At 43.1% G+C, this 21,757-nt stretch overlaps 1 long non-coding RNA gene across 2 annotated transcripts in view; it reads left to right on the forward strand.

Annotated features, from left to right (window-relative positions):
- LOC141983256 (uncharacterized) overlaps positions 1-21,757 on the forward strand; it is a 47,839-nt gene that overhangs the window by 23,899 nt on the left and 2,183 nt on the right. For both annotated transcript variants that reach the window (XR_012638327.1, XR_012638328.1), the window contains exon 2: positions 18,078-18,136. This is a non-coding gene — a long non-coding RNA (uncharacterized LOC141983256). The remainder of the gene's footprint in view (positions 1-18,077; positions 18,137-21,757) is intronic.

Below are 21,757 nucleotides of genomic sequence, written 5' to 3' on the forward strand. Positions count from 1 at the left end.
CTACCCTATTCACTATACACTTTCCAACTTCTGCAAGAAATCAGATTGAGTCCTACAGACAACAGCCTCCTTCATATATACAGATTTTTTCAAGAAGGCAAGTTATTTTGTTCATCATGACAATAAATAATGGACAAAAACTATATTACAGATAAGCTTTGGGTTGTAAGACAATATATTACTGTTCCAGTGGAAACCTTTGGACACTCACCATAATATAATATTTACTACTAATACTAATAATGATATTTAGCTGCACTGTAATAGTATGTAAAAAGATTTTTGCTAGGTATTGATTCAAAGCCACATAAATGTTCACGTCATGTGCCTGAATGTAACTCCATAACGGCATGTTTTGAAACCCTCAACCTGCATACCTAAATCTCTGATGGACTGGTCATCCTACTATATGTACATTTACTGCCTGATGTAAATGCAGGCAAATCACCACCACCACTAGGGACTGTGCTGCCTAGCTGCAGTAAACTTTGGTACCACCAGATGGCAGAAATTTAGCTTTCTCAACATTTGATCCATAAAACACCTTACTTATGTAAAGGGTTTATTTTTTACCTTGCAAAGAGAGCTGATGTAAAAATAAAAAAGAATGGAAATCACTTATTACCATAAAACTAAGGGCTGATTAAAACGCACCCCGCAGAACTTAACAGTTTAAAATCGGTAATTTTTGTCTATCCTCTCAGATTGCTCTGGGTTTGTGGATTATAATGAATGTTTGCTGTTTTTTGTAGAGAGGTGTAAAGCTCCCTTTCTATTTATATGTTAAATATAATGTTGGAAGTAAAACAGAAGCGATAGAAATCTGTAAAACAAGGCAATACAAAAATAACAATGTAGCAGCAACAGGTACCAAACTGAGGCTGAGACAGTGCATCATAATGGAAATTTTGCCCTCTGTGCCATTCTCTCCTCAGATAGACAGAAGGAGCTCCATATTAAAGTGAGTGCCAGCTACACACGCGCGCACACACACACACACACACACACAGCTGAAAGTTGATTTGGCCACGAGCTCCTCCAGTTTGTTATTCTGCCAACAGTTAAAGTACAAATTGTACTAAATGAATAACAGCCATCAATAAACGTTGCCTGCTCCCTTTTCTTAGCTTGGCTAGGCTGAGTTGGCTTGTTGCAGAAAGGGCAGATAGCTCATTTGGTATACGACGTATGGGGCATTGGGTTTACAAGTAGAGAAGTTATGGATGTCATGGTAGGAACTAACAGCTGAGACATCACCACGAGTCTGAGTAAAACTCGTGAAAGGATAGTAAAGGAGAGAATCCTGCACTGACAGTGGAGATGACCTAATAGTATTTTCTATGACTAGTGCATGTGATTCTATGAGACAATCATGGAGTTCATGATTTTAATGAATGTCAAGTATATTTAAACTAAGGGTTTTTCATATGATACTGTCAAAAACCTGATAGATGAAAAGAAGGCTAGTTGGGAATCTAATACAAAGCTATATGAAACAGAGGACTAATGTTACTAACATTATTTCCTAGAACTCTAATTTGGTCATCTTAGCTCTATTTTCTATTTGGATTCATTTTTAAATCTGACAGCCCCTTAATTCTTGCCTTTTTTTCCTTGTCTATTTAAGATATGCAATATGTTGTGTTACCATTTGGTGTTGGTCCTTTGTTATAAAAAATTATGTGCAGAGATTTTATGCAATGGGAGGCTGAGGGCCTGATCCCAAGTATACTAAGTCAATGGAAAGACTCCCATTGACTTCACTGGGCTTTGGGTCAGGTCCTGGTGGAGGCACTCTTTTAAACAAATAAATTTTGTATTATTGATTAGCCAGTAGGTAAATACATACAACAGTGCTATAACAGGTAATATCTCATACTTCCAGAAACATAGCATAACACTGGTACACCACATTAGCAATTATACACCACCTAAACATCTATATTCTTTCTTTTAACCAGACTAATCATTAAATCATTTCCATTAAAAGGAAATCCCAACATATCAAAACAAATAACCTTAATAAAAAGAAAGTACAAAGGAGGACAAAGCGAGGTTTTGCACTTGTTAGAGCTGTTGATCTCATATCACCAAGCAGAAACATGAAGGAGAGGGTGGAGAATCTCAAAAGGGACACTTTCTGATAACGACACAATAGAATGTGAATGCTAAAAAGGTGTAAACATGCCCAAAGCTCATTCACTTAATAATTCTAGAGAATACCTGTTGGGTGGTGTGTAGTGGTGGTGGTGTTTTGCATTAGGTGCACAACTCCAGGGTAAACTAGCCACAGTTAACTGACATGCCAGGGAAAGTTGGTTAGAATGTTCCATTCTCTATGATATATAAATGTATTATAAAAACTATGATTGCTTTTGAAGGATAGATGAGAGAGAAAGCTCTAAATGCATTCATGAACAATAAATGTTGGCATAACATCTATGGACTCACTAAAGTCATCTCCATTAATGCATGTTTCAAATTGATCTGGGAAGGAATTGTCTACTTTGTATATCTCCGATTAATTCTGGTCTGACCAGAATGTTCACACCCTGAGAGAATACAAGAGCTTACTCCCTTATTCCTAAGAGTACGTAGGAGATCAAAGAACAAGGAGAACCCAAAGATGCCCATTGAGAAGGCAAGTTTGGCATGTATATATTAACAGGCTACACAAGTGGTGCCATGATAGCAAGGCCTGGTGACTCCTACTCATGCTCTAGTAGTTTTGGTAAAAATGATGTCCTGGCCTGCAGAGGGAAATGTTCACCTAAGAGATCATTGTGGAAGAAGCCAGATGCAGATTTAAAATCAGGATATGATGACAAAGAGCAGATTGGTCATTTCCGCCAAGGCTCTGTGCTCAGAAGCACTGAGTGCCACGTCTTGAACAGGAGCCATATCCCCCTCAGTAAGCCAAGAAGTTCCAGCAGTCTGGGACTATGCTGAATGCTTGCTCTCAGATTTTTTTGTCTGATACCACCACAAGGCTTGTGACTGTTGTCATACATATAAAGGGAAGGGTAACCTTTATATATGCAGTAACATTAAATCCCTCCTGGCCAAAGGTACAGAATCACTTACCTGTAAAGGGTTAATCAGTTCCATTAACCTAGCTGGCACCTGACCAGAAGGACCAATGGGGAAAGAAGATACTTTCAAATAGGGAGACGGGGAGGTTTTGTTTGTGCTCTCTGTGTGTTCCCTTTCGAGACAAACAGAAACCAAACAAATAATCCAGCTTCTACTGAAATGATACATCTAAAATTATGCAAGGTTATCTTTTGTTTTAGCTTGTGAATTTTCCCTACACTGAGGGAGGTTATTCCTGTTTTTTTTTTTTTGTAACTTTAAAGTTTTGCCTAGAGGGGAATCCTCTGGGTTTTAAATCTTATTACCCTGTAAAATTTCCTTCCATCCTGATTTTACAGAGGTGCTTCTTTTATTTTTTTTTCTTTATAATAAAGTTCTGTTTTTAAGAATCTGATTGGTTTTTAGTGTCCTAAAAACCCAAGGGTCTGGTCTGTGCTCACCTTGTTTACCTATTTGGTTGGTATATTATTCTCAAGCCTCCCCAGGAAAGGAGGTGAAGGGGTTTGGGGGGATATTTTGGGGAAACAGGAACTCCAAGTGGTCGTTTTCCTGAATCTTTGTCTAACTCACTTGGTGGTGGCAGAAGTACCGTCCAAGGACAAGGAAGAATTTGTGCCTTGGCAAAGTTTTTAACCTAAGCTGGTAGAAATAAGCATAGGGGGTCTTTCATGCGGATCCCCACATCTTTACCCTAGAGATCAGAGTGGGGAGGGAACCCTGACACTCTCTCTGCCCTCCCAAGGTATTTTATTGGTCAGAAGGAGAGCTCTGTGGTTCTCATACTGGCATTCTTAAAGGGTGACAGATTATTTGGGAACTCACTGGGCCATTGGTTGTAGGATTTAAATGATCACATTTCCCGGCCTATAACAGGATTTCTCCTCTCTGTTTATTCCCAAATTAAAATAAATTTTAAACCAAATTAACAATTTTCTTCTGTTCAGATTTCCCCTACCATGTCCATCACCATCTTATCTGAGTGCCAACTACAACTCATGTGAAACTATCATACACTCTCTGCTCTCTGTAGAAAACTGTTCTCCCTTAAAGCAGGGCTCTCCTACAGCTGTCTTACAGCCCAACCCAGCTTCCCTTTCCTGCTACCCACAGCTGTGCTTGTCATGTAAATAGACTAAGTTCCTCAGGGCAAGGGCTATGCTATTTTTTATTCACATGCACAATTATAACTATGTAGAAATAATAATCTATGCATCTAACAACATTCCTATTATGTCACTTGAGGTTAAAAAGGATGGGTACTTTTGTTAATAAAAAGAAATGAATAAAGATTTAAAACAATCAAGGAGTTTAGAAAAATGCGAAACTGCTGTTGGTGTTAATTCAGAAAGCAAATATCAAGAGCCAGATAATAAAGGAAACATCACAATTGCAAGAGGCAGCTGTATCGAATATGAATTTTTGAGCCCCCAGAGGGCACTGTTTCCTCTGCCAGATATACATGCAAACTCCTGTCTTGTTAATAAATCCATTGCCAGAACTGTACTTCATACCCATTGAACACTTGGGGCAGTTTCTTCAGTTTGATTTTGTTCTCAGAAACGGTTACAAAAATATAAATAAAAAAAAATCTGTCTTCCCTTTTTCAATATCCTGATTCTGTAAATATCTCTGTATTAGGAAGGGGTAGCACCTGAACCAAAGCAGCGAGACTGGTTGATTAGCCATTATGCAGCAGTGAACAAATATATCATAGTTTAGGCAAAATTCTTAAGAGTTGTCCTGCCTATATTTTTACAAATACAGTTCCAGTCAGCAAGTAGACTTGATGTGAATGAATTTATGACTCCTGTATCTAGGATTTGACCTTTAGTCTGGATTATTTCCATTTTAAAATTATCAGGCTTCTACATTTCTTTTGCAGGGATTGCCTTGGTAATGCAATGCATTACCAAGGCAATCCAGGAGTCCAGGAGAGCTGGCTGTATTTCAAGGAATCCCTGTCGAGGTTACAGGGACAAACCATCCCGATGAGTCGAAAGAATAGTAAATATGGCAGGCGACCAGCTTGGCTTAATGGTGAAATCCTAGTGGATCTTAAACATAAAAAAGAAGCTCACAAGAAGTGGAAGGTTGGACATATGACCAGGGAAGAGTATAAAAATATTGCTCGGGCATGTAGGAATGAAATCAGGAGGGCCAAATCGCACCTGGAGCTGCAGCTAGCAAGAGATGTCAAGAGTAACAAGAAGGGTTTCTTCAGGTATGTTGGCAACAAGAAGAAAGCCAAGGAAAGTGTGGGCCCCTTACTGAATGAGGGAGGCAACCTAGTGACAGAGGATGTGGAAAAAGCTAATGTGCTCAATGCTTTTTTTGCCTCTGTCTTCACTAACAAGGACAGCTCCCAGACTGCTGCGCTGGGCATCGCAACATGGGGAGTAGATGGCCAGCCCTCTGTGGAGAAAGAGGTGGTTAGGGACTATTTAGAAAAGCTGGATGTGCACAAGTCCATGGGGCCGGACGAGTTGCATCCGAGAGTGCTAAAGGAATTGGCGGATGTGATTGCAGAGCCATTGGCCATTATCTTTGAAAACTCGTGGCGAACGGGGGAAGTCCCAGATGACTGGAAAAAGGCTAATGTAGTGCCAATCTTTAAAAAAGGGAAGGAGGATGATCCTGGGAACTACAGGCCAGTCAGCCTCACCTCAGTCCCCGGAAAAATCATGGAGCAGGTCCTCAAGGAATCAATCCTGAAGCACTTACACGAGAGTAAAGTGATCAGGAACAGTCAGCATGGATTCACCAAGGGAAGGTCATGCCTGACTAATCTAATCACCTTCTATGATGAGATTACTGATTCTGTGGATGAAGGGAAAGCAGTGGATGTATTGTTTCTTGACTTTAGCAAAGCTTTTGACACGGTCTCCCACAGTATTCTTGTCAGCAAGTTGAAGTATGGGCTGGATGAATGTACTATAAGGTGGGTAGAAAGTTGGCTAGATTGTCGGGCTCAACGGGTAGTGATCAATGGCTCCATGTCTAGTTGGCAGCCGGTGTCAAGTGGAGTGCCCCAGGGGTCGGTTTTGTTCAATATCTTCATAAATGATCTGGAGGATGGTGTGGATTGCACTCTCAGCAAATTTGCGGATGATACTAAACTGGGAGGAGTGGTAGATACGTTGGAGGGCAGAGATAGGATACAGAGGGACCTAGACAAATTGGAGGATTGGGCCAAAAGAAACCTGATGAGGTTCAATAAAGATAAGTGCAGGGTCCTGCACTTAGGACGGAAGAACCCAATGCACAGCTACAGACTAGGGACCGAATGGCTAGGCAGCAGTTCTGCGGAAAAGGACCTAGGGGTTACAGTGGACGAGAAGCTGGATATGAGTCAGCAGTGTGCCCTTGTTGTCAAGAAGGCCAATGGCATTTTGGGGTGTATAAGTAGGGGCATAGCGAGCAGATCGAGGGACGTGATCGTTCCCCTCTATTCGACATTGGTGAGGCCTCATCTGGAGTACTGTGTCCAGTTTTGGGCCCCACACTACAAGAAGGATGTGGATAAATTGGAGAGAGTCCAGCGAAGGGCAACAAAAATGATTAGGGGTCTGGAACACATGACTTATGAGGAGAGGCTGAGGGAACTGGGATTGTTTAGTCTGCGGAAGAGAAGAATGAGGGGGGATTTGATAGCTGCTTTCAACTACCTGAGAGGTGGTTCCAAAGAGGATGGTTCTAGACTATTCTCAGTGGTAGAAGATGACAGGACAAGGAGTAATGGTCTCAAGTTGCAGTGGGGGAGGTTTAGGTTGGATATTAGGAAAAACTTTTTCACTAGTAGGGTGGTGAAACACTGGAATGCGTTACCTAGGGAGGTGGTAGAATCTCCTTCCTTAGAAGTTTTTAAGGTCAGGCTTGACAAAGCCCTGGCTGGGATGATTTAATTGGGGATTGGTCCTGCTTTGAGCAGGGGGTTGGACTAGATGACCTCCTGAGGTCCCTTCCAACCCTGATATTCTATGATTCTATGATCTGTAAGCAGAAGAGTGAGAGCTCCAAAAAGAAGGTACCTGTAGAAGGTATTTCCATTTTAAAAAAGTGTGAGACACACAAAATTATTTATAGTGTAATAAACCCTTGGAAGTCAAAACTGACAACATTAAAAACTACACTACAGTGAGCTGGAAATACTGGCTGTACTAAAACTTAGCATTAAGAGCCAAAAGTGCTTTCAAATCATCATCTAATTAATCCTTACAGGTGGGTGATCTAACTGTTCATATTTTAGTTATGGGGGAAATCAGACAGAGGTAAGGAATTTGTCCAAGTTGGTTGAAACTTTAATTTTTGTTCCATGGGAAATTCTGACCTTTTCAAACTAAAACTATCAATTTTGAAATTTCGCATACAAAGGCCTTTCCAAAAGATTTTAGTTTCTGAAAAATTGAAATCTTTCCATGTTATTTTTTCTCCCAGCCAAAATGGAGCTGCTAGCTGCCCCAGCTCCCCGAGCTGCCATCAGGGGAAGCCTGGGGTATCCTCCAGGATTTGAGGCAGCCCTGGAAGTCCCCCATTTTGCAGATAGTGGGTTGATGCTCTCAGGCTCCCTGCTGCAGACTCTGAGAGCCCCTATTAGGGCCAGGGCTTCCAGGCTGTATGGCCCCTGGAAGCCCATGCTTCCCAGCAGCCCACTAGGTGAGCGGTCAGGACACCAGTCAATTTCCATTTAGAACCCTGCCTTCATTTAGGGAAAAGTTCATCAAACTCTAAACGTTTCTGTGGAACATTTTGGTTCCAACAAATTGGCATTTTCTGAGGGAAAACTATTTTGTCAGAAGATTCCTGACCAACTCCAGTCCACAGAGGGATTCTGAATGAGAGCTTGCATTAAAACTCAGGAGATCCTGACTCTTGCTCATGTACTCCGAATATTAGATCATAACTCTCCTCTGCATCCTTTAAAGTCCACCCTTTATGCAAATGTCATACTACCTTGGTGTGACATTTCCCCAGAGTACAATCTGGACTGCTGGACAGCTGTGTCCCCTTAAATCTCCAACCTTGGGTGCCTTTTACACTGCTTTTCTGTGAGAGCAACCACTCCTGGCCTGCTCACACACAGCTGTTAGCATGCAAAATCACTCCTAGCTGAATTACAATGAATGCTTTGGCCAGCCACTCATGAATTACATACAGGGCAACACCAGGAACATCCCAGTCCCAGACCTTCCCCCAGAAATGTGTGTCTTGTCCTGAAGGAGAGAGCTGGGCAGTACAATACAAGCTCATCGAAAGTCCATCCTTTCATCAATGAAAATGATACGCACCAGCCTTGTTATCTCACGTGGTGGTTCCCAAACACTTCAGTCCAAACACACTGGTTCAGTAAAACAATGAAACTAGTTTATTAATTACAGAATGATAGATTTACAAGTAATGAGGCATCAAAGTCATAATTGGTTACAAAGAAAATAAAAAGATAAATCACAAACTATGCCTAACTTAACAAGCTAAGTGAACTTAAAAGCAAAAAGGTTTTTCTCACCAAAAGCTTATAGGAGCCTGGCTGAATTGTTTCAGCCAGGACCTCCCCCCCAGTTCAGTGATGCTTCCTTCTTTGTCTTTCAAGCTTTGTTGATGTCGTGAGTGGAGAAGAGATGGGAGAGATAATTTGTGTTGTGTCCCCCCTCCATTCTTATACCATTCTTCCCTCTTTGATTACCTCCAGTGGAGGTTCAGGCAACAGGCAGTCTGTTTACCCCAAAGCTCCTAGCTATCCCATTGTCAATATATAAAGTTCTTGCTCAGACCTTTCTTACTGCCACAGAATGGCCACTTAACTAGGTGATAGTCTATAATTGTTCATCTGAATTATGCTGATACCTGGTGAGGGTGCCAGTTTGTCTTTGTCTCTGAAAAACTGGTTTAGGCCTGCCTTTCTAACTCTGGCACAAGTTACAGGAATATTATACAGAAGAATCTTATAACTTTACATACAGCGTTCATATATATTTTACCAAGACAATAATATTCAGCTGGTTCTGAGTTTTCAAATAATACCTCACAAGGCATACTTCATACAAAATTTATCATGGTCTTGTAAAAAGGATGAAGATATGATGGAGCGGCCAAACTTATTAACCCTCCAAGCCACATCCAATAATTTTCAGAAGTTCGAGAGCTGCAAGACACACACAATCTGTCCTGCAGGTTGGCGCCTGCCAGGCTACAGGGCTTCTGTCCTGATTGCCCCCCCCACCCCATGGGGCTAAAGCCCCAAGATTCCCTTCCCCGCAGGGCAGAAGCCCCTAGCCCCACCACAGGGCAGAAGCGCCGTGCTTCCTGCCCCCCATCTGGTAGGTGGAGAATGGAGTGGGGGAAGGGGCTCCGCAAGCTGCACTTTAACTGTAAAAGAGCCACATATGGCTCACAAACCATGGTTTGGCTGTGCCTTTTATGGGGTACAGTCTGTCACACTGGGCCAGTCATAGAACTTAAAACTTAAACAGATTTCTAACATCATGTCTTCTGATTTGTAAATGACATACTAAATGTAGCAACCTGCATGGGAGTTGGAGGGAGGAACACAGGTTGCAGGAGGAAAGCATTTGAAGGAGGAAGCAGGAAGCCACTCTGTATGCCTATGGTTTGAATGCCAGCTGCAGTTGCAACATCTCTGCTAAAAGTTCTGTTAATACAGAGCAAGTTAAGTTTTAGAAATATGAAATCCTCTCATGTTATTAGCCACTGAACAGTTTCAATTTTAAAATTACAGCTTGGGCCAGGCAAGCAGTAGCAACATATGTTTCCACAAAGGGATGTGAGCTTGAAATTAGTTAGCTCTTGTTCCTGGGCTAGGAGAGGTGTGAAGTTTTATGGAAGTTTTACACTGCACTGCTTCTGTCCAGCTGAAGCACAGCATTATACTCCACAGGGGAGCTGCATGCTCTCTTCCCCACTGTGAGGAGGAATGTCCTTCCATACAAGATGGGGTTTTGGAAGTGAGAGAATCCTGGAGCCTTAAAGGTCCCAGGGTAAACAAAGTTAGAACTTATGCCATTGGCAAGTATATGCTTATGTTACATTTTTTGTTGGCTTCAAACTACAGTCAACTTTTAATCAGCCTAGTTGTGAGAGGCTGGTTGTCAAAAACAACTTTATTAAGTTGATGTGGTCCCATACGTATATCTTAAGTACTCTGACTTACGAGATGTGTGAACATGTTCTAAAGAAGCAGTTTTGATAGTGCTGTGTCCACAAGTGAATGTTTTTACCTGAATGTTTACCCAAAGTAAAACATTTGTTTTAGATTCATACATTCAGATTTTTTAAAGCAATTGACCATGGCAAACAAAATCTGCATCTGATGCCAATGTATGCTAAGCACTATTATAGTTTCTCTCTGTTTACCCAGTATGTGTTATGTTTTGCTGCACATGAGATAATGTCACACAACATTAGCTAAGGAGCGTTTATGGCAAATGAAATCAAATAGCTGCGATTAATGAGGCTGAATGCCAGTGTGTGTGTGAGATAATTGTAATTAGAGAATACTAACCTGATTCATAAAGTGCCCTACATTCACAAAACATTATTTAACATCTGTTCAAGCCTTATTCATTTGCAACCTGTGAATGGAATGCTGATTTTTTTTAAAGGCAAGGCAATCAACAGTTGGAATGGAGCTAGAAACCAATTCAAAATGACACAATGCTGTGCATTATCAGGCTTTTTAATACCAATGAAAATAATACAGATGCTGATTTCACCAAACTAAAAGAAATACATAATGTGACAAAGTTCCTGCTCTACCTTGGTGGGTCTTGAGCTTATTGGCGGATTTGCTCGCCTGGGAGCTTCACGGCAGCCCTCAGCTTGGCCGTTTTTCTGAATTCACAGTCCAGGTCGACCCCTCCTGTGTCTGACCAGGAGTTGGGAGGTTTGGGGGCAACCCAGGCCCGCCCTCTACTCCGGGTTCCAGCCCAGGGCCCTGTGGAATGCAGCTGTCTAGAGTGCCTCCTGGAACAGCTGTGCGACAGCTACAACTCCCTGGGCTACTTCCCCTCGGCCTCCTACAACACCTTCTTTATCCTCACCATAGGACCTTCCTCCTGGTGTCTGATAATGCTTGTACTCCTCGGTCCTCCAACAGTCCGCGTTCTTGCTCTCAGCTCCTAGTGCCTCTTGCTCCCAGCTCCTCGCACACACACCACAAACTGAAGTGAGCTCCTTTTTAAAACCCAGGTGCCCTGATTAGCCTGCCTTAATTGATTCTAGCAGCTTCTTGATTGTCTGCAGGTGTTCTAATCAGCCTGTCTTAATTGTCTCCAGAAGGTTCCTGATTGTTCTGGAACCTTCCCTGTTACCTTACCCAGGGAAAAGGGACCTACTTAGCCTGGGGCTTATATATCTGCCTTCTATTACTCTCCTATAGCCATCTGGCCCGACCCTGTCACAATAAGTGCTTATGAATGAATTCTACCATGTATTGTGATAATACTCATAGCTAGGATAACATTGTTTATATTATGGCATCATCTGAGAAGGATCAGCGACCAATTGTGCTAGATGTTATACAAATGCATAGCCCAGTCCTATAAATGAATATGCACGAGTAACATTACTCATGTGAGTAGTCCCATATAAGTTTATGGCACTAATCACATATGTAAAGTTACTCACAAGTGTTTACAAGAGAGTTAGACTATTAAGCCAAAGCCCACATCCTCAACTGCATGTAGGTGCCTAACTCCCACTGGTTTCAATGGGAGGTAGGTACCTCAATACATCTAAGGATTCTGGGCCCTAGTCCTGATCCTGAAGACCTTACAGTCTGTAGCCCTGAGCTTGTAATGAGTAGGCAAACCACAACTGACTTCAGTGAGGCTCTGCACAGATCCATATGCAGGCTTCAGGGGCTAAGCAACTACCAGTGAGAACATAGGACAACTGTTGAAGACTGTAGGGCTAACATTATATTAATAATTAAGCAGTTTGATTTTTATTTAAATTATTTTGTTTTGTTCAGGGCTGTCATATCATGTACTGCATCTGAATGCATGAAAGCATTAGGATTTCACTTCTCTTCAAAGAAAATGTGCCACAAATATTTCCTCCTCTTCATATTGTTATGATATTAATAATGGTGATGGGCTCTGTATAGGAAGACTATCAATCTGTATGGGAAACAACTTAGGCACATGAGAGAAGGTTACTTACTGTAATTGGAGGTTCTTTGTGATGTGTGGTCCTTATCTGGATTTCAACCATGGGTGTGCATGCGTGCCATGTGCCAGAACTGTTCATAGTAGGGTCTGTTGACCTGCATGTGTCGACTGTGTAGTGCGTCCGAGGCTTTAAGGAGACTGTACGGGTTGATGCCACTCCAGTTCCCTTACCCAGAAGGAAAGGAGCCCAGAGCAGAGGAGCTGGAGGGTGGGATTGGAATCCATATAGGGACCACACATCTCTAAGAACCTCCAATTACAGTAAGTAAACTTTTCTTCTTCTTCGAGTGATGGTCCCTATGTGGATTCCAAATGTGGAAGAGTAGTGAGCAGTGGTCAGTGTGGAGATGGGCACAAGGGCTCATGAGAAGAGAGACTGTGTGCAGGACTGCTGCATCCATTGCAGAGGCAGGGGCGATGGCGTAATGGGCAGAAAAGGTGTGGCTGGAGATCCAGGTAGCTGCCCTACAAATATCATGCCATGGGACATCTGCGAGGAAGGCCAAAGTAGCAGCATACTCCCGCGTAGAGTGGACCATGACCCCCTGGGGGCAGGGGGGAAGACACAAGAGAGTGTATAGCAGTTGGTGATGCACCAGATGATCCATTTAGAGAGTTGCTGAGAAAAGAGAGAGCGCGAGAGAGAGAGTGCGAGTGTGCGACCCTGGCAGCATTCGTCACCATTGCAGAAGAGTCAATTAGACACACAGAAGGTGGGGCAAAATTAAGATAAAAGGCCAAGGCCTGTCAAACATCATGCGGGTGGAGTGCATGTTCTCAAGGGGTGGCGTGCGATTTGGGGTAGATGGTCAGGAGGTGCACGCACTGGTTGATGTGGAATGGCGAGGTCACCTTGGGGAGAAATTTTGGATGGAGGCACAGGGAAGACAGTGAAAGGTCCTCCATCATGGGTGTCAGTTCATTAACATTCCATGCAGAGGTGATAGCCACCAAAAAGATCACCTTCGTGGAAAGATGAGTGAGGGAGCAGGTGGCGAGTGGTTCAAAGGGAAGCTTGGTGAGGTTGGAAAGGACAAGGTTAAAGGTCCCAGGAAGGAGAAGGCTTCTGGATGGCGGGGAAGGCATTGAGAAGGCTGCAAAGGAAGCGGGAGGTAGTTGGGTGGGTGAAAATGGAAAACCCATCCACAGGCGGAAGGAAGGCACTAAGCGCGGCCAGGCGGACATGGACAGAGGAGTGGGTGAGCCCTAACCAATGGAGAGAAAGCAGATAATCCAGGATGGTGGGAATGGAGATGGAGTGGAGATGGAGTGCAGGTGGTGCTGGTGGCACTGTGCTCAGGTGGTAAAAAGGTGCCATTTGGCTTGATAGCATGCTCGAGTGGTTGGGCATTCGCAATGGGTAAGGATGTTGCAGACAGAGGAGCATGCGTTTTCTACGTGTGAGCCCCATCCAAATACCAGGTCGTGAGATGGAGAGGGTTCAGGTTGGGATGTTGCAGCTGGCTGTTTGCTTGCATAAGGAGATGGATTGGAGGACAAGCAGAGAGATGTAGGAGGTCTGTGTATCAGTACTAGTGATGCCAGGTGGGGACAATAAGGAGAAGAATTACAGGGTCATTCCGCACCTTGCGCAGGACTTGGGGGAGCAGGGGAATGGGTGGGAATGTGTAGCAGAGGCCGGTGGTCCAGGAAAGGAGGAAGGAATTGCCCTGGGAACCTGGGCGGGTCCCTCCCCTGGAACAAAAGAGGGGAAGCTTGCAGTTCTCTGGTGTGGCAAAGAGATTGTAACAAGTTGTGCCCCAGAAACGGAAGATTGGGGTCATGAAGTTCCCATTTGTGGTTGGCATGGAAGGAGCAGCTGAACATGTCCGCCAAGGAGTTGCTGGTGTTTGGAAGGTGAACGGCTTGTAGCGTGATGTTGTATTGGACACACCAGTCCAAGCCCCACACTGTTTGGTTATATAAATGACTGCTGTCATGTTGTTGGACAGCAGATGAAGGTGGTGAGATTGGAGAAAGGTTTGGCAGGCAAGGCAAATGACCCACAGCTCCAGGATGATGATGTGCCAAACAGGTTGGTCTAGCTGCATGAGGGCACCATGCCAGAGTCCAGAGGGGTGCAGGATGTCTAGGAATTGGTTTTGTGGATCCTGGTCACTGAAGACAGGGGAAGCACCCAGCCCCTGGAGACATCCTACTAAGTTTTAATATTGCTTTTAAAAATAGTCTCCCATTTAGATTGAAGTATTGAGCTATGCAATTTTCAGACAATTTCACATTTATTTCTGTACTTTGGAGAAAAGGCAAACTTCTTCAGGAATCTTACAGACCTAGTTCCCTTACTAACAGATGCTGATGTACCATTATATTAACAACAAACAGGAAAAGCTCTAGTTATAAAAGTGTTCTCAACCTCCTCCCACGTTAAATCAAACAGACAAAATCCCCAGACAGAATCTATCCTCTGCCTATGTTGATGGAGCATGCATTTTATGAGGAAAAAATATTCATGTGGATTTCAAAGAAACAGCTAATAAATTTATGGACCATCTCAGGCTAAGGAAAAAAAAAAAAAGAGTATGCTGAATATATGACATATTTTACTTGATGTTTAGACTTATGTATTATGTAAGATTTAAACCCTGCCATCTTCTTCAGTGTAGTTGAATAGGCACCCAGATACTATGGTGATCAAGATAATACAGAAATCCAGAGAAAGATTTTCATTTGATATTGTGGGGAAAAAAACCCTCAGTTTTATATGTTGAAAATCAGTAGAGAGTTCATAAATGCTGTGATAGCATACTTCTTAGCTGTTAACACCACAAAGCTGAATGTAACATATTTAAGGTGAACAGTTACCTCCTATGACAGGTTTCAGAGTAGCAGCCGTGTTAGTCTGTATTCGCAAAAAGAAAAGGAGGACTTGTGGCACCTTAGAGACTAACCAATTTATTTGAGCATAAGCTTTCGTGAGCTACAGCTCACTTCATCGGATCACGAAATGTATGCTGTTGTTGTATGCCATGTCGCTGGACTGCGTCTATCACTAAGAAATTAGGTGCTGGATGGGAAGTCTGCGCCCTTTGTTGGTACACACCTCCTGTTGGACCTCCCGCTGGCTGGAGGGGCAGCCACAGGGGTCCACAGAATGCCTATTACAGGGTCCATCGGTGCCTCATTCATGTGAAGGGCAATTTTTTTTTGTTTTAAATGAAGTGGATGTATGCAAAAGTCCACTAGCCCATGCTGTATCACGAGGACTTCCTCAAGGGCGATGTCCAGAGAGGGCCACCCTCTCAATAAGCCATGGAACAATTTGAAATCATCCCCTATGTTAGGGGGAGGAGGCATAAAGGTGTCCTCTGTGGACAATGATGGCAAGTGGGTAGGTGATGTCCCGTGCAGAAGCGGGGGTTCTTCCTCCTCTTCCCCTGGTACCACTGAGGGTGCTGGTACAGAAGCTGTGGGGAATTACTGTGTGCTGGTCTGGCCGTGGCGGGCAGTCCCCCCTTGTGTGGGGCATATTACCAATGGATTCCAGTATGCCCATTGGGATGGGAGCAGCATAGGGGGTCCCCGTACCACTGTAAGTACCTGGGGACAGCATAATATGCCCCAGGAGTGACTCCTGATGGATAGAAGCTGGTGGGGGAATAGCTTCCTGTTCTTTCTCCTTCAAATAAGGAGCGACACAGTGAGTGATGCTGGGGACGCAGGGAGACTTGGTGCCGAGGGTATCATTCTCATATCGGTACCACGAATAGGGGGATCAGGGGCAGAGCCAAATACCAGAACCCTCTGTCTGAGGAACTGCTGCTGTGCTGGTTTGATTGGCCCCTGGGGCTGCCTCCTTGTCAGTGCCAGGGCTGCGGAGGAGAAGGTGGTGCTGCTGGCTGTGCCTCTGTGCGTGTTGGGTGCACCTTTGAAGCCGCCGCCTTTTGTAGTGGCGCCACACCGCCGTTTATAGATCGCGGAGCAGAGGCACAGGGCTTTGGTTTCCCCTTCCTGCCTGTGTCGGAGCCAGCTCTTGTAGAGTGTGTCTGGCTCTAGCAGTGCCAGCGGTGCCAGGATTTTCCGCTACTTCGGCTCCCGGTGCTGACAGCACAGCCAGTGCTGGCACCGGATGCCTGCCCACAGAGCGGCTGTAGATTGTGGCATGGAGGCACAGGGTTCCGACCTCCCCTCAGTGCCTGTGCCGGAGCCATCCCCCGCAGTCCTTGTCTGCAGTGGTACCGGAAGTCTCAGCCACCCAAGCACAGCCGGTGCTGTTATTGTGTGGACAGCTGGTTGTTTTTTGTTTGTTTTTTTAATTCCTGCGGTGGGGACCCAGGTGCTTCCTCAAGTGTCACCCGGCGGGGCACTCCAATGTGGGGTTGGAGAAAGGACCCCTGTCCGAAGCTGCAGTTGGCGAAGTTGGGGAGTCTGTGTGTGTATTCCGAGCTTCATGCCCTGATGCAGGTCCAAGAGACCTCTCCACTCTGTGCCGTTCTGGTCATGAGCCTGAGGCAATGCAAAACTTTGTGGCATGCCTTCTTTGCCCAGGCAGCAAACACACCAACCGTGGCTGTCAGGGACAGGCACTGCGGTGCTGAAAGCCTGGGAAACCAGGCAGAGAGAGAGAGAGAGAGAGAGAGAGAGAGAGTGTGTGTGTGTGTGTGTGTGTCGCTTTCACCTTTAAAATGGCTGTTTTTCTGAAATTCCTGGCTGTGAGGTTTTTGGTTGTGTGTTTTGTTTTGTTTTTTAACCAAGGAGAAAAGAAAAGGGAAACAAGCTAAGTAGCTGCTAACAAGGAAACTAAGTAACTGACTAACTAATTAACTACAAAGTAGCGCTGCTGATTGCTCCGGGCTGGTAGCTAAGGGCAGTAGAGAAGGAACTGAGTGGGGGCTGGTCGCACAGCGTTGGTTAACTGCCTGCAGCACGCACTGCTACCAAAAGTCTCAGACTATGAATGCAGGGGCGCACGAACACCTAAAGTGGAGCACCCCCAGGGACAGCACTTGAAGAAAGCCTACTTATTTGAGAAGCTGTCAAGGTTCCTTCCCCACTCTGAACTCTAGGGTTCAGATGTGGGGACCTGCATGAAAACGTCCTAAGCTTACTTTTACCAGCTTAGGTTAAAACTTCCCCAAGGTACAAACTATTTTACCCTTTGCCCTTGGACTTCCACTGCCACCACCAAACGTTTATCTGGGTTTATTTTTATTAGGAAAGCATTGTTTGGAAACGTCTTTCTCCCAAAAATCCTCCCAACCCTTGCACCCCACTTCCTGGGGAAGGCTTGATAAAAATCCTCACCAATTTGCATAGGTGACCACAGACCCAAACCCTTGGATCTTAAGAATAAAAAAAAATTCAGTTCTTGAAAAAGAAGAATTTTAATAGAAGTAACAGAAGTAACAATAAAAAGAATCACCTCTGTAAAATCAGGATGGTAAATACCTTACAGGGTAATTAGATTCAAAACACAGAGAATCCCTCTAGGCAAAACCTTAAGTTACAAAAAGACACAGACAGGAATATCCATTCTATTCAGCACAGCCTAATTTCTCAGCCATTTAAAGAAATAATAATCTAACGCATATTTAGCTAGATTACTTACTAAGTTCTAAGACTCCATTCCTGTTCTGTCCCTGGCAGAAGCATCACACAGACAGACCCTTTGTTTTTCTCCCTCCTCCCAGCTTTTGAAAGTATCTGATCTCCTCATTGGTCATTTTGGTCAGGTGCCAGCGAGGTTATCCTAGCTTCTTAACCCTTTACAGGTGAAAGGATTTTTCCTCTGGCCAGGAGGGATTTTAAATGTGTTTACTCTTCCCTTTATATTTATGACAGAAGCATTCAAGCCCTGGAGATGGAACTCATTTGGAAGATGTTCAGCCACCAATTTCAAGGTAGTGGACTTGCTTGAAGGTCTGAATCCTGTGAAAGTAGAACACAAATGTGTTAAAAGGACAGGTTATTTGGGACAAGGTGGCAGGCTACAATTCACTGAGCAAATTAATCACATGGGAAAAAAGTAAAGCAATTATAATATAAAATAATTGCTTTACTTTTTTCTCCATATATATATATATATATATATATATATATATATATATATATATATATATATATATATATATATATATATATATATATAACACTAACCTTTGCAGGAAGAATGGCCTGAATTTAAAGTTAAATGGAAGACGCCTAGCTAAATCCCTAGTACTTTTGAAAATCTCAACCAATGTCTAATATTTATATGCTTTAATTTGGGGTTGTCACCTGATGGTAAAGAATGGGAAAATCCCTTAACTCCTTTGATAGAGGATATTACTAAACTTCTCACTCATTATGATTTTAACATGTGTCCTGCATACCTGTTGCATAGTGAACAATTCTTATTTATGGTGCTCAAATTGCCAAGCACTGGAGCTTTATCATCTAGATTTGCAGATGTCTACACATAAAAAGTGATCCTTCTAAATGACTACCTTTATACAAACCACACCTAAAATCACATCTAAAGGGGAATACCAACATTCACTAGGGTTACTAACTTTAATAGCTGTGGACTTTTGAAGAAGATAGATTTTCAGAAGCTTTCCTCCTCTTCTCCTATGCTTTGTAGTAATCTCATAATTTACTATTTTGAATTCCATGTGTGGGATTTTCCAAAGCATGTAAGTGACTTTAGGAGCACACAGTCAACAGGCTTGCGTACTTAAGTGATATGGGAACACTTCTGAAAATTCCAACATGTGGGATAATTCTTGGTCGGTTTGAAGTCAACGGGAATTTCGCTATTGACTTCACATAGGATCATGATCTGGCCCTATTTTGAAGATACAAGTTAAAATTAATGACAATTATTGTTGTGGTTAACATTCATTGTGCCTTACAAATAAGATTTTTAAAAACAGGATGGAACATAATCAATGAAAAAATGTTAATACTCAGCAATTTTCTGAAGGTTACTTTACCCAAATCTGCAGCATTTTCTTCAGCTTGTATAGAATGCAGTGGTTTGCCTCTTGAAGGAAATGAGCAGCCAAGAGCACATACCACCAATCCTCTATGCGCTGCATTGACCTCCGTTAAATTTATAAAAGCATAAATATTCTAAATTTCAACTGAGGGATTGCCTCTTCCTTTATCCTGTCACAGCAACTATCTACTGATAATCTAGGTTTAAGAATTCCACAAACAGTGGCAGAAAATTCCCAGTAGAGCTGCCATGTTTCTGAAATTCATCCTTTCCAGATGTTTGCTGGAACCCAAGCCTGGAAAGCATCCAGCAGCAATACAGGACCTAATTTGGCCACACCTTTACTTAACCAATAGTACCTCCTCCCCATTAGTAAACTTTAAGGATGTTTCAGATTTTTTTTCCCAAACTTTACCTGAAAGCAGTGCATTGATAAGTCAAATTAAAAACTTTACCTAAAAAGAGTAATTTTTAGAGGTTTCCCAAAATATAGAATATTTAATAAAATTAGTCTTTCACTACACTTACTACTTTATGTTTCACTTAGTCTGCTCTGTGATAGAGACAAAAGTCTACATGGTCATCTCAGATATCGTCTTGTATCTGTTCTTGGTGCCTGTGCCTTGGTGCCTGTGGATCTATTCCTCCCACTGCTAAATGAGGACGTTTCCCAAACTTTAAGCATTGCTGCACTGTATATTAAATTGATATTCTGGGACAACCCTCCTCCCCATCTTTTCTCAGAACCAATCTTGGTCTTTTCTTAAGGGGAGGTTGGGAATTAAAACCAGCAATATTGAAGATATTTCACTAACCGTTAAGGCCCTCCTTGAATCGCAGGATGATCTTCAAATAATTGTGGCTGAGTTGCAGACAAGACATGGAAAATGGCGGAAAAGTAATAATGGACCTTTAATAGCACTAATTTGGAAGAGCCAGAGTAGTAGGCCTATTTGTTTAAGAAACATTTGCTGGAATGATATAAATACTCAAGTATAATTTTATGCCTTTTTTAAAAAACACAAATCAGAACTTTTCTACAACTGTATTACATTCATTTAAAAAAAAAAAGTGACCGGTACAATATAAAATTCAGTCTAAAAGTCTTAACACAACTGCGATAGAAATCAAGTCCAGTCACTTCAGCCTTTTATAGGCATTTAATGTTTATACAATTAATACTGCACTCTCAAAATGTATGCAAAGTTGTTGTCTGGGTAAAGTAAGCTAATTAAAATAAAAATTGCAGTGGAAGCCTAATATTGTGGGATCCACAATATTGCCAAGTAGAGCCTTACTAACTGTTCATTGTATTGTAGTTCTATAGCTCAGGAGGGGAAGCCCTTGCTGAAGCAGCAGTGGAGGTGGTTAAGTCTTCTAAGAAAGAGGCGTTTAAGATGATTTTTGAGTGGGGTTGAAGGGGAAGGGAGGAAGAGAATTATTAACACACCCTCCCCTACCATTAGAATTCCAGACTTTGGGGAGCAAAAGGTAACTGAGCTGGGAACAGGATCGATGGCCTCTATCAAGGAAGGCAGTCTCCAAACAGATCTTTGCTAAGTCTCTGGAGAGGGATCACCCTGAAGTTCCAATAGTTCCTCTCTTTTGCAGATTAAAAAGTAGGAGATGCCCTAGGACACCCACTCAAGAGAGAGAAGTGAAGTGAACTCTCTGATGGGTGGAAGGAGCAGCCATCTGGGATGGCTGGGTTGGGAAAAATCAATTATCTGAATCCCTATGAGAGCAGTGGAGCTGCCACATCCATCAGCCACCTTTCCTTCCTGTTACCCAGCACTAGAAGATGTTGATGTGCCACAGATCTGACCTATACAGAAAGACTAAGTGCATTAACTGGGAAAGGGAAGTATGGGAGAGGGTGGAAAGCGGCTAGTGGATGCAAGCCATCTCCTTTTCCCTCACAGTATGCACCTCCCTCCCCCACAGAAGGGAGTTTAAGATGGGAGTTTAAGAAGATAGTTGTTCCATTGTTCAGGTGTGTGGGCAGGGCAGGAACAAAGTGGGTCCTGCTGCTGTTACAGGGAGATCACAGATGGTGAAAGCTCCTCTTTCCTCTATCCATCCCCCGACAGGCATGGCCATTGATTTGAGGTGTGGAATGGAATCATAGAATATCAGGGTTGGAAGGGACCTCTGGAGGTCATCTAGTCCAACCCCCTGCTCAAAGCAGGACCTGGAAGGTTAAGCCTTATTTGTTTAGGAACCATGCTGATTCTTTGACAGGAGTGGTGGATCCCAATCCCACCATTGAACTCTTTTGCAGAAGAAAGGTGTTGGGGGGTGGGTGGGAAGAAAGAAGTGGAAGTGGTGGCCTAGTGAAGAAACCATGCAACAGATCTCTCTCTATACCCTTTTAATATTCAGATACCAGCTCCCTCTCCCATCTTATCAATAGGGGACAGTACTATCTGCTTGAAACCAGGATGTAAAGAGGTATTTAGTGAAACTTAAAATGACTTAAATTTATTGTTAAAAAAAATGCCAATTCCTCCCCTGCCCCACCTCTTTCCTTTCCATTAAAAAA

Source organism: Natator depressus, chromosome 2 (genome assembly GCF_965152275.1).
Source record: "Natator depressus isolate rNatDep1 chromosome 2, rNatDep2.hap1, whole genome shotgun sequence".
Taxonomy (NCBI): Eukaryota; Metazoa; Chordata; order Testudines; family Cheloniidae; genus Natator; species Natator depressus.